Raw genomic sequence first — 14,562 nt, forward strand, 5'->3', positions numbered from 1 at the left:
ACTCAAACAGCAGGTAAGAAAAATATTTTTTGGAAAGGATTACAACTTAATCTATAAAAGACAGCCATTTCATTTTTGTCATTCCAGCCCAGAGGGCCGGTGGCATCCATCTGGAGTATCCACCGGGCCTCTTTGCGCAAAAGTGTTTGATGTCTATCCATGCCTTTACTCGATACTTCAACTCTCTAGAGCAGCAAAAAATAATCCCTCTGGGTTTTTATTGTGACATTCAGTAATATGAGCAATAAATCTTGAAGACCTGATGCCTGTTCTGAGAGAGCGAAAGGTGTTCTCCTATCCTGTTAAAGAGGGGCGTTTGGTTTTTCTGATGTAAAATAAACTGCAACTGCAAATTAAACAATAGTCAACATAGTCGGATCTGCACGTAATGCGTTGCTTTACATGGATGGTATAAATACCCAATTTGAATTCTCATATTTTTTTCTTTTTCGCAAATAGTTTTTTATTACAGATTTTTCAAACAACGTACATGCATTACAGCTGAAAAAAACAAAGTGTATAGGACACAGGTCATATCCACTCTTGTATGCACATATATTAACATAACAGATCCACTAAACTGTATGTGAACCAACAAAAGGGGGGGGGGGGGGTGAAGGAAACATTGACAAACAAAAAGTTTTGAGCGTTTATGAATAAAGCGGTTCCGGTCAAATGAACCATGATCCATAACATTACATTGTAGAACACCTTCGGCATCAGTTCTGCTAATTGCGAGGTTGTGTTACTTTAATATAATAAAACTTGACTGAGAGTGTTTGTGGGTGAATGGTCAGACTCCTGTATCGAATAAGTATTGGTGTGTTTCGGGATGATTGTTGTTATATAGCTCGACAATGGTGGGAAGATTGCCAAAGTTCCCAACGTTTTTTAAACTTTTGAAAGCGCCCAGAACCCAAAGCAATAATTTTTTCAAAGGAATATGTAGTGTTAATTTTGTTAATCAGGTATTCAATAGTCGGAATCTGATCAGTCTTCCAATGGGTGACCACAGCGATTTTAGCTAGGATGCAAATGATACAGTAGAGGTCCCTAATATGGCGTGGTATCATTTGTAAACTGAGAAACAACAACTCTGAGTATGGGGTCCACAGGACAGAGTGTCTTAGAACACTGGTTATTAGGTTTCTACATGATTTCCAAAAAATTTGAAGTTTAGGGCAAGTCCACAATATGTGGTATAATGTTCCTATAGAGTTAGTGCATCGCCAGCAAGAGTGTGATACCCCGGGATATATGTATGCTAGGCGGTCCGGGGTGTAATACCACCTTAAGATAGTTTTTAGAGCTGATTCTATGTGGGTAGAGCATTGGAAAGTAGAGTGTATAGATTTAAATGCGTTCTGCCATTCTACCGCGGAGAAGGAACAACTCAAATCCTTCTCCCAAAGGCGTATAGGGTAAGTTTTGGTGAAGTTGGTGGAGTACAGCATACCATTATATAAGGGCTTCAAACCTTTCATCGGTGTAGCTAGATGTTTGATGGCTATCCCATTAAGTGGATTAGTGGTAGGAGTCAATGAGTGTATAAAATGTCTGATTTGGAGAAACTTATAAAATTCCCGTGGTGGCAAGTTAAAACTAGTGCTTATCGTTTGAAAGGAGGTGAGGTGTGCAGATTCCAATATTGTTTTCACTTGTGTTATACCTTGTTTTATCCATAATGACAAATCTAAGTTGGGAATGATAGATTGTATTAACGTAAGAGGTATGTCTCCAATCGTAGGGGGAGTAGAGGGGGTGGAGTTACGGATATAATTTACCCAAGCTAAGTAGCTTGCTTTCACAAGCGGGTTCAACAGAATGGGGGGGGGGGGAAGAGTTCCCAGTATGGTAAGTATAATAAGTCTTTAGTGGTAAACGGTGACACTGAAATATTCTCCATCTCTATCCATGAGAGATCTGTCTGATTGCACCACCAATGCCGCAACATGGACACTAGAGTGGCCGTGTAATACATTTTTTCAATCTGGAGATCCTAGACCTCCTATTGTTGTTGTTTTTTTCAATATATTCACTGATAATCTCGGTCGCTTGCCCGCCCAAATGAAAGAATGAAGCAGTTTTTGAGCTGCAGAAAAGAAAGAGGGTGGCAATAAGATAGGGAGGGTGCGGAACAGGTAAAGAAAGCGGGGAAGCAGAAACATCTTAAAAGTAGCTATTCATCCTACCCATGATATCTCAGAGTTTGTTAATCTGTCAGTTTCCACTAGAATGGAAGATAGTAAAGGGGCGTAATTTTCTTTGTAAAGTGTAGCGTGAGGGTGTGATAGACGTATACCCAAATATTGTAAAGAGGTAGACTGCCAATCGAAAGAGTATGATGTTTTCAGAGATGAGAGCAGACAAGGGGGGAGGTTGATAGGTAAGGCTTGTGTCTTTGACTGATTAAGATGGTAGTAAGATATGTCTCCAAATATCGAGATATTATGCATGATTGCTGGCAAGGAGACTTCAGGCCTTGTCAATAATAGAATCACATCATCCGCATATAGCGAGATGACATGCAATCTACCGCCAACCACAACCCCTGATACGCTACCATCTAGTCTGATAGTCTGGGCCAAAGGTTCCATAGATAATATATATATGAGGGGAAATAATGGGCACCCCTGCCTTGACCCGTTTGTGATCTTGAATGAGTCTGAGAGAGCGCCATTGGCTAATACTCTGGCAGAAGGAGAAGAACAGAGAGATTGAAGCGCCAAGAGAATCCCCCCGGAGAAACCCATATGTTGAAGGACCAAGAAGGCGTACGACCACCTAAGGCGGTCGAAGGCCCTCTCGGCGTCCAGGGCTAAAATGAGGGCGGAACCGTTCGTTTTTTCAAGGTGATGGAATATATTTAATAGCCGTCTTGTATTATCAGAAGCCTGTCTACCAGTAACAAATCCTGATTGGTCAGTGTTGACCAAAAAGGGGAGAGTTGGTGAGATACGGAATGCAAGTAACTTTGCAAATATTTTAATGTCCTGGTTTAGTAAAGAAATTGGACGAAAATTTTGGGGACGATCAGGCGACTTCCCTGGTTTTGTTAAGGTGGTAATTGTCGCCTGAAGGTTCTCCATGGGGAGCTTACCAGAGTTCATGGCAGTCTGGCAGAACGCTGCTAAATGAGGGGCTAGAATTGTTTTAAATGATTTATAAGAGGAATTAATAAATCCATCTGGGCCAGGGGCTTTGTCAGCGGGAACTGAAGTTATAATGTGTGAAACCTCCTCGGGGGATATCTCAGCGCATAGAGTAGAAAGTTGAGAGGAGGAAAGCGTAGGTAGGTGTAAACAAGATAAATAGGCGTTAGTCAAATCAACCAGATCAGGGGGGGAGGGGACAGAATCACGTAGGTTATACAGTTGAGAATAGAAGGCTTGAAAACCATTAGCAATGGCAGAAGGGGTATATAGTTTTTCCTTTGTGAACGGATGCAACAAGTATGGTATGCGAGCACGTAATTGATGTTTTTTAAGCCGGTTGGCCAGTAACTTACCGGCTTTATTATTTTGAGAGTAATATCTGGCTTGTAGCTTGTGGTAAGACTTTTCATATGTAGCTAAGAGAAGGCAGCGTAGATCCCTATGTAGACCAGCTACGAGGCTAGCTGCTTGACTAGATGGTGTAGCTTTGTTAGATTGTTCTGCCGAGTCCAGGAGAGCCAGTGTCTCCTCCAGCTTTTTCTCCTGCTCTTTTTTCAAGATGGAGCCATACTTGATACATTGACCTCTAATAACTGCTTTATGGCAGTTCCACAGAGTCACTGGATCAGAAACAGAAGGGCAATATGTAGTGAAGTATTCATTCAAATCACGTTGTAATAGAGAGTCAGCAATAGTATTAAGGTCACCACAAACGACCAAAGATCCCCATGTGGCCTGAAATAATCGTTTAAGAAATCTCAGTTGGCCCAATATGTTGGAGCATACACAGTCACTATTGTATACTTCACGGCATTGATAGAGCATCGGAGGATCACATACCTGTCACCTGGGTCTGACACAACCTCCTGCAAAGTGAATGAAACCAAATTTTTTATGGCGATCAGGACCCCGCGGGATTTGGAGCTGAAATGAGAATGAAATATGTGAGGGAAAGCAGGATGTTTTACACGTGATGCATCTTTGGCTAGCAAATGTGTTTCTTGAATACATAATATATCACTTTTTAAAGATTGTGCCTCTTTCCACATGTATGAGCGTTTGTGCGGTGAGTTTAGACCATTCACATTTATGCTTGCAAATGTTATAGCCATATTTTAACAACAGCATAGATAGCTTGGTAGGGTTGCAGAGAGCATTCAAATAGGGAACGGATCGCACCCCCCAGCCAGCGTGCGACCGTCAGATCAGGGCAGAGCAGACACCAGAGACCGGAAAGATATAGAGTTGTCAATACTTGGGGAAAAACAATGAACAGAAAACAAAACATTAAACATGTAAAAACAGACGACACACGGAGAACAGTGCCGTTTTCCAGGGAGTGAGGGTCAGAGTCCACACTGAAGCCAGAGGTCATGGGCACATCACCAGAGCTCGTCTGGCCACGAAGTAAGTAGTGAACAATCCGGACAAGGCGAAATTTATGCTGTGGCCCAGTCTTTATCCATCCGCTGGGGCCGCTGAGGTTTTTCAGAAGATGTGGCTGAAGCGATAACGGGAGCGATGTTCCAAGTTTTAAGTAGGTCTTCCCCCTCCGAGAGGGTGCGGATCATGAAAGTTTTGTCATCTCTCCGAATCAACAAGCGCAGGGGGAATCCCCATCTATATAGAATTTTGGCTGAACGAAGTGCAGTGGTAACAGGTAGTAGATCTTTTCTAGCTTTCAAGGTAGCAGCTGAGAGATCGGCATATGCTGAAATGCGATGGTGAGGAGCAGGAAGGCCGTTGTTTTTTCTAGTGTATTCCATGAAACGTTCCTTCACATGGAAGAAATGAATGCGGGCTAGAATGTCTCTAGGGACTGAGTCATCCAAATGTCTAGGTCTGGGAATGCGGTGAGCTCTATCAATTGTAAGATCTTGCAGAGAGCTATCAGGGAGAACCGCTTTCAACAGAGAGCGAACATATTCAGGTATCTCAGCAGGAGAAACGCTTTCTGGGACTCCCCGAAGCTTAAGATTGTTGCGACGGCTCCTATCTTCAAGGTCTGCAACTTTAGCTTTAAGCATGGAGATTTCATCTTCCGCTTCATAATGTTAATCTATGAGAGCATTGTGTGAAGTAGCAAAGTCACTGAATTTTTGTTCAATATGATCTACCCTCTGGCCTAGGGAGTGAACCATGTTCTGTAAGGGGTTAACTAGCAGGTTCATATCTTGCTGAAAGGCTGAGCGTAGCATCATGAGCATATCCCTCATGGCAGTATCAGTGAGGGACTGCCCTAGTACTGGTATGTTTGCTAGGGGGTCGGCAGCTGTTGCCGGAGATTTAGTGACGCTTGCAGTCTCTCCTACCTTAACTTGCAGAGCTACCATCGCAGGAGGAGGCAGAGCAGGAGAGCCTTTGATTGCTGGGGAGCTTAGCCGGTCTGAGAGACGTGCTCCCGGGGAAGAACAGGTGCTGCAAGCTTCTTCTTCCTCCTCCGGATCCATGCCTGCCTGCCGAGCAGGCCGGTCAGGGCGGTGATGGAGGCAAGCAGTCCCGATCTTGTGCAGCTCTGGGACAGAGGAGGATCGACGCCAGGAGGGTGAGCGGTGCCCTTCTGCGTCCCCATCAGGGGTAAGTTGCTGTGCCGGAGAGGAGGAAGAGCGCGGTTTGAATTCTCATATTTATATTCTGGGAGATTTATCAAAACCTGCCCAGAGGGAAAGTTGCTGAGTTGCCCATAGCAACCAATCAGATTGCTTCCTTCATTTAAAAAAAAAAAAAAAAAAGGCCTGTGAAAAATGGAAGAAGAAATCTGATTGGTCGACTTTTCCTTTGCACAGGTTTTGATAAATATCCCCCATAATGTTTACAAAAAGAACATGAACCGCAGAACTAAGATTCACCGCCATACAGACAGTCAAGGCAGGATGGAGAGGGGGCAATTTCACAATGGAAAATGTCAAAGGCAGAGACAAGGATGATCTTCAATTTTAAAAGTATCGAACCGAAAGGATTGAATGTAGGATGTGAACTTTTTGGGTTTTTATAAAATATTTTATACAATATAAATTTTTTTTAATCATTTGGGGGGTTTCCAAGGCCATGACAGGCACGGAGCTTGGCTGATTAGTGCCCATGCATGTCCAGGCCTGTTAGCCCCTTTGAACGTAACTACCTAGTGCCAACAACTAACCTTCACTATTTTATACACAAGGGGAGTATAACCCATATAGAACATACCTATACAATACACAGGAAAGATACCATCGCCCTCATTACAGATAATTTATGTCTCACCATATCACCCAATAACAAACCTTATTTTAATCCCTATTTTTAGGATCTTATTGTATCATCTTTTACATTTCCTTAGTATTATATTTCACTTTATTGTTTTACCACTTGAATACCATTTAAAATTTGAAAGTGTATTTGACACTCATTTTTTATTCTTATTAACATCAGATCGATTTTTATCATTTTTATTTCTTTTATCCATAATTTTTTATATCCATCATGTCTTTTTATAAATCATCCTTTTTATTCATCATTTTTACATCCACACCTTATTGGTATTACATGTATCTGCACCCGTGACCTACTTGAACCTTATGTTTCACCTGTATACTTGTCTAATGTATAGACCACCACTATTTATTATTCCACACATTTTTTCAGGTACTGCTATATTGTGATAGTCCTGAAATATTGGATATGGATTCAAATTTCCATCTATAACAATGGATTTACACACACCCATTTACTCACTCGGACCCATTACCAATTTCACAGCTACCTTTTCCTTTTCTTCCCTCTTCCCATTCCCTCAATCCTGCTTTTCCACCTTTTCCATGATCAGACCAATTTATGAAGTTAGTATAAAAAGGATACTATCCCCACTATATTCCAGCTACTGAAGAAAGGAGGAGACCTCCTGTAATGTCTATAGCCAGATCAGACTGCAATCCCCATCATCCACCTCAAGCTGCGACCCCCACTGACACAGCGTGAATCGAAGCCTAAAATCTACACAGCCGCTGCATACGAATTATAGATAACCAAAGAAACTACCCACTAAACCCCGTAAGAGATACTATTTCCCTGTATTACGTGTGAAAACAACCTATATAATAGACTCCAAGAAGTATAATAAATGTACAAAAAATATCAATCTTTATTATTGCATAATGCATCACAAACAATAAAATTCATATTAAAAGCAGGGAGGAATACACAACAGAAGGCAGCAGCCTGGGACTAATGTAAACAACAGTTATTGGACCATGTGGAGCATATATCAAAAAAGAATTTGTGTTCAGGAGGACTGGCTGTACTGGATTTCACATTATACTATACATATTTACTATTATTATTCAACAAACACAGTAAATTACTAATATTCATATTGGTATCTCATGAATTAATTTTTATCAATGAATATTTTTATGAATTGTTATCTCAAGTATCACTTTTTGCACACTGGCATGCACATGTCCAGCAATTAAGCAGAAGAGGAAATAGCATCCGGCTCCCAGTCTGGATAAAATACTGGCTTTATTGGAAAATATTAAAAACCAAACTGGAACAAAATGTAGATAAGAACAAACGAAACGCAACCAACGCGTTTTGACCTGTTAACAAGTCTTAATCATGGTGAACAGGTCAAAACGCGTTGGTTGCGTTTCGTTTGTTCTTATCTACATTATGTTCCAGTTTGGTTTTTAATATTTTCCAATAAAGCCAGTATTTTATCCAGTCTGGGAGCCGGATGCTATTTCCTCTTCTGCCTAATTGCTGCACCTGGGAACACGGCCCTTGCCTCATTCCGAGTCTTCCAGCTGTAGAGGTGTGTTACCATATATGTGATCTGGGTCTGAGAACTACAACGGTGAGCTGAATTTTTCCTACCTTTTGCTATGCGCATGTCCACTTTGCCTTCCAGTGTGCCTTATATAGCACGTTGTCACAAATGATTTATTTGTATTATTTATATTTATTATATCTATGTATATTTTTATAATTTCATATATTATATATTTTCATATTGTATATTTTTAGCACATATTTATATGTACCGTATTTTTCGCCGTATAAGACGCACTTTTTCTTCCCCAAAACTGGGGAGGAAAAGTCGGTGCGTCTTATACGGCGAATACACCCCTATCGCGGCGGTCCCTGCGGCCATCAACGGCCGGGACCCGCGGCTAATACAGGACATCACCGATCACAGTGATGCCCTGTATTAACCCTTCAGACGCGGCGATCAAAGCTGACCGCCGCGTCTGAAGGGAAAGTGACACTAACCCGGCTGTTCAGTCGGGCTGTTCGGGACCGCCGCGATTTTACCGCGGCGGTCCCGAACAGCCCGACTGAATAGCCGGGTTAGTGCTTACAGGACACCGGGAGGGACCTTACCTGCCTCCTCGGTGTCTTCTCCGTTCAGGGATCCCCTGTATGGCCGGCGCTCTCCTTCCTCGTCATCACGTCGTCGCGTACGTGCGTCGGCGTGCGTAACGACGTGACAGCGGCGACGGAGAGCGAGGATACCCGGCCGGCAGCAGAGACGTTCCGGAGCGACGGGGACACGGCGACAGCGATGGAGCGACATCCAGGGCAGCGGTGACTGGTCCGGAGCGGCAGGGACACGTGAGTATTACCTCCTAGGCAGTGGTCTTCAATCTGCGGACCTCCAGATGTTGCAAAACTACAACTCCCAGCATGCCCGGACAGCCAATGGCTGTCCGGGCATGCTGGGAGTAGTAGTTTTGCAACATCTGGAGGTCCGCAGGTTGAAGACCACTATTGGGTTCAAAATCTTAATTTTTTTAGATTTTGCACCTATAAATTGGGTGCGTCTTATACGCGATATAGGGCAAAAAATACGGTAATAATTTTTTGCATGCTCACATGTTATCACTGTTTTCACCTGCACTTAGCTCACTTTTCACTATTTATTTTCACTATGAATTATATATTTATACATTCACTATATTTTCATATGTCTTTATTTAACATGGGGTCATGAAATGTTATACCAAATATCTTGTATTCATTTTCTCTGTGATCTAAGTTGTACTTTACTATAGTATTCATTGCAAATTAGTATTCAATGTAATTTATCAACTCCCCACTAGATGCCGCTACTCCTCATGCACATATATGCTCAATATGTGTTCGCACTGTTCCGATTCCACGCGCCTCCGTCCCAGGTCCTGCTCCCGAATCTGGTGACGTGCTGCTGCATGGGTCATCATGTGATTTATCACGTGATTTCTGTGCGGCACGCCCACCCAGAAGTCCGGGCTGGTGGGTCGGATGTGCGCTTGCGCGCTGCGATCGGTCAGGTGAGATCACCTAAATTATTCTATGAATGTTATGATTGGCCCCTATCTAGTATAAAACCTGCGCTCATTTTGGATGCCGACACCCCCGGACAAAGGTCTTAGGACTGAAAGACGTGTTGGGGTGGTGGCATCCTGGGACGTAAAACTTTCAGAGCATAGTGTGGTTGGTATCCATGGTATATTGACCTATGTCTCCATGTGGCTTTAAACTAATGCAGCAGCATATCGATCATTGGACCAGCACTTTATTATCATAACATTATATGCATTAATATATATACACCTTTAGTGTTGTGCTGTTTTTTTTTTTAACCCATGTTATGATTTTTGGCCACAAATTATTTTTTGATATATGCTCCAGATGGTCCAGGAACTGTTGTTTACATTAGTCCCAGGCTGCCGCCTTCTGTTGTGTATTCCTCCCTGCTTTAAATATGAATTTTATTGTTTGTGATGCATTATGCAATAATAAAGATTGATATTTTTTGTACATTTATTCGTGCAAATAGCTCCTTTTTTGGGGGTTTATTATACTAATTACAGAGCACGCCCTCTGAGACACGAGGAGGACAGCAGCAGCGATACCATCCAACACCCGCCAGGCACCTCGCTATGGGGAACCGTCTGCAGCGGTACCCCGTGGCTTATAGCTCCCAAGAAGAACTACTGATTGGTGAGTGGGACACAGTCCCCCAGGATCTTATCTGCACAGCAGAAACTATAGTTTTCATTTATAGGAAGCACACAGCACCCAGGAGCAACCATCTGCATAGCAGACATCGCTATTTTCACTTACATGGAGCGCATAGCGCTCAGGAGATATTATCTGCATAGCTGACACTGTGGCTTTTATCTACAGGGAGAGCATAGCACTCAGGAGGAACAACCTGCATAGCTGAATTTGTGACTTTCATTTACAGGCCGCGCATACCACTCCATTCCTAATGGTATAGTTTGATTACTTGTATTTTTTTTACTGCATATGGTTTTATGCTTTATAGATCAATGCCACCCCCTATTTCTACCCCTTTCCCCCTTCTTTTCTATTTCTTCCCACATCTTTGATCTCCACAGGTATCCCACAGGTATCCCATAGTAGTACACCTGAGGACTGCCCGCCCCCCCTCCTTTTTTCTTCTACTTTTATTAATATATTGTTGACACTAGGGGTATAAGTGTCCAGCAGTTAATCTTGGTGGAGCCCACTCCAAGGCTAAGTCATTGAGCTGCACCATTGCCTATTTTTAAAGTCAACAGAAGCAGTGGGATGCAGGAGGAGCAGAGGAAGAGTCGTCCACCAACTTGTCGGGTGTTTGCAGGTGAGGAGTGATCTCTGGGGATGTAGAAGATGGCGTCTTGCTCAGGATGGAGGCAGAGAAGAGGAAGTTCCGTACTACAGGCTGGGAGTAGCAGGCCACAGCATGGTCCGTGGTTCGCCCACACTCCTGACGAGGAGACAGGCTGCACTGTCTAGGAGACCGGGATCCACCGGCACTTACTGAGAAGCTGCGGGAGCGTGTCAGTGCTCCGCCACAGCCCAGGGATGCCAAAGGTCTGCGCTCCATCACAGAAACTGTCCAGAAACGGATAAGGTAGCGGGCATCACCGCAGTGAAGAAGAGGCTGGGTAGCAGCAGGAGGGTTAGCTCTTCTACTTGACGGCTTCCCTATAGATTTCAGCCAGGTGGTTGCGGAGCAAATGGCTGGCGCAGGGAGCAGGAGCCAGTCACCTAAGCAGCCATCTTATCCATCGGGTCAACCCCCCCCTCAGTAATTATTATTTTTTATATATATATATACTTTATATATATACTTTTTAATATATAAAATATATTTTTTTTGTTATAATCTCTTTAAAATATAGTTATATTATTATTTATAATTTATGTGCTGTTATTGATTATAAGTGCATGAATTATTATTCATTAATTACAGATAGCAAATTAAATTTATGTATGGCATATATAAACTAGAACAAGGGTTCTTGGACAAGGGTATTTGGGACAGAGCATCCGTAAATAGCGGAAATGTAGAGTGCTGGGAGGAATGCACTCTCAACTCAAGGGAGCGTCCATTGAGGAATATTAAATCGTATACTGAACATGTAGGGGGAGGAATACCCACTCCACATGAGGTCGCACACAGAACAAGCTTGGTGTGCTCTCTTATTGATGCAACAATACTGTAGAACTTGGTATAGGAGGACATGCTCTACTAACTGAAGAACCTGCAGAAGAAGGATAGATGGTGTAGCATTGCATAGATAGATGGAACCAGGGTAGCCAAAGGTAAGTAACAGCTAATATATAGAAGTATAACACAAAATAATAGACGATCCAGAATTAATGAAGATTGAACCCATATGATTATCGTAGCTGGATTTGGAAGCAGGACAAATGTTGATGGGAAACTTATTTAAGGTGGAATGTGAAGTAAAGGACATTATCCTATGCTTGATTTCAGAATAGCATCAGCACAGTGGTTTACTGCATAGATTGCTGCTTTTCATACTAGATGGGCATGACCGTTTTTTATGTTGCTTGAGTTGGCTAGGAGCCAAAAGGTTTTTTAGAGTGGGTACCCATCTGAACATGGTAATAGGAACTAGTGGTAGTGATTATATTATTAAGGGATCACTTTGAAGTATATACCAGTTATTGCTAAGAATCCGCTTTATTTCTCTGGCAGATTTGTTGAAAATTGTGATAAATTTGCATTGACCTGAAATTGATTTGATGGATCTTTGTTCTATGCTTGTGGGCATTCTTTTTGTGTTTGTTTTTTCACAGTTTTTGTGCTAAATGCATTTGATATCAAAGTTTCTGGACAACCTTTGGCATAAAGCTGTGATATCCTCCATACAATTTTTTCGGAAATGTTTAAATTGACTCTAAGCCACCTGTGTAATCCTGGTAACTGTTAGTGTCTACAGTTTTCAGGAAGGTAGAAGTACTGAACCTGATCTCATCATGGATGACACCTAAATCGAGAAATTCAGTTTTCTCTTCAGTAGAATTTATCATGAAATGAATCTCCCAATTGTTATTATTGAGTGTGTCTAAAAGAAGTGTCAGTGAGTCATCAGGACTTTCCCCTTATAAAAATCAAGTTGTCTATATACAGTCATGGCCGTAAATGTTGGCACCCCTGAAAATTTTCTAGAAAATGAAGTACTTCTCACCAAAAAGAATTTCAGTAACAACTGTTTTGCTATACACATATTTATTCGATTTGTGTGTATTGGAACTAAACCAAAAAAGGGAGGGAAAAAAGATAATTGGATATAATGTCACACCAAACTCCAAAAATGGTCTGGACAAAATTATTGGCATCCTTTCAAAATTGTGGAAAAATAAGATTATTTAAAGCATGTGATGCTCCTTTAAACTCACCTGGGGCAAGTTACAGGTGTGGGCAATATAAAAAAAAATCACACCTGAAAGCAGATAAAAATAAGAGAAGTTTACTTAGTCTTTGCATTGTGTGTCTGTGTGTACCACACTAAGTATGGCCAACAGAAAGAGGAGAAGAGAACTGTCTGAGGACTTGCGCACTAAAATTGTGGAAAAATATCAACAATCTCAAGGTTACAAGTCCATCTCCAGAGACCTAGAATTGCGTTTGTCCACAGTGCACAACATAATCAAGAAGTTTGCAACTCATGGCACTGTAGCTAATCTCCCGGGGCGTGGATGGAAGAGAAAAATTTATGAAAGGTGTCAACTCAGGATAGTCAGGATGGTGGATAAGCAGCCACAAACAAGTTCCAAAGATATTCAAGCTGTCCTGCAGGTTCAGGGAGCATCAGCGCAAACTATCCATCGACATTTAAATTAAATGAAACGCTATGGCAGGAGACCCAGCAGGACCCCACTGCTGACACAGGGACATATAAAAGAAAGACTACATTTTGCCAAAATGAACTTGAGTAAGCCAAAATCCTTCTGGAAAAATGTCTTGTGGACAGATGAGACCAAGATAGAGATTTTTGTTAAAGCACATCATTCTACTGTTTACCGAAAATGGAATGAGGCCTACAAAAAAATAAATAAATAAATACAGTACCTACAATGAAATATGGTGGAGGTTCAATGATGTTTTGTGGTTGTTTTGCTGCCTCTGGCACTGAGTGCCTTGAATGTGTGTCATGAAATCTGAGGATTACCAACAGATCTTGGGTCACACTGTACAGCCCAGTGTCAGAAAGCTGGGTTTACATCCGAGATCTTGGGTCTTCCAGCAGGAAAATGACCCCAAACATATGTCAAAAAGCACCCAGAAATAGATGGCAACAAAGAGCTGGAGAGTTCTGAAGTGGCCAGCAATGAGTGCAAATTTAAATCCCATTGAACACCTGTGAAGGGATCTTAAAATTGCTGTTGGGAAAAGGCAGCCTTCCAATAAGAGAGACCTGGAGCAGTTTGCAAAGGAAGAGTGGTCCAAAATTCCGGCTGAGAGGTGTAAGAAGCTTATTGATGGTTATAGAAAGTTACTAATTTCAGTAATTTTTTCCAAAGGGTGTGCAACTAAATATTATAAGGGTGCCAATAATTTTGTGCAGCCCATTATGTCCAAGTTGCTTTTTTTTCCTCCTTTTTTTGGTTTAGTTCCAATACACACAAAGGGAAAAAAACGTGTATAGCAAAGCATGTGTTACTGCAATCCTTTTCTGTGAGAAATACTTCATTTTCTTGAAAAATTTCAGGGTTGCCAACATTTACAGCTTGTGACTGTATATACCAACATTAGTCTGACATGCTTTAGAATCTCACTGTTCTTCCTCCTCAAAGGTACCCATGAATAAATTTGCATATGATGGGACCACTTTGGCCCCCATTGTGGTAGCAGTGATATGACTTTTATCCACATCCTGCATGTTACATGTTTATAAATGATCTGCTTATGAATCCTTCGATTCTCCTTCCAATGTTGTCAATTCATTTGGAATTAAGCGCAATTGCTTAATTCTCTGGGTAATGCAATAGGAGCGTGCTCCCATCTGTTTTGTTTTCTTTAATTCGGCAGGTTCCAGCACTGACTACACTTTTCTGACTGTGTGCTGCAGCAATGGTAGAGTTCCTCTCTTCTGGATCATTCTACTCATGCAGCTTGGGCAGT

The 14,562-nt window shown here is 41.9% G+C and overlaps 1 protein-coding gene across 7 annotated transcripts in view; it reads left to right on the forward strand.

Annotated features, from left to right (window-relative positions):
• The window catches only part of LOC130294597 (C-Jun-amino-terminal kinase-interacting protein 4-like), a 279,068-nt gene that overhangs the window by 113,343 nt on the left and 151,163 nt on the right, over positions 1–14,562 (forward strand). Inside the window, exon 1 of one of the 7 annotated variants that reach the window (XM_056544686.1) lies at positions 10,191–10,392. The exons of the other annotated variants lie outside the window; for them this stretch is intronic. The gene's annotated coding sequence lies outside the window, so the exon portion shown is untranslated. Of the gene's footprint in view, positions 1–10,190; positions 10,393–14,562 lie in introns of those variants that run through there. 7 annotated transcript variants of the gene reach the window in all.

Source organism: Hyla sarda, chromosome 10 (assembly GCF_029499605.1).
Source record: "Hyla sarda isolate aHylSar1 chromosome 10, aHylSar1.hap1, whole genome shotgun sequence".
Lineage (NCBI taxonomy): Eukaryota > Metazoa > Chordata > Amphibia > Anura > Hylidae > Hyla > Hyla sarda.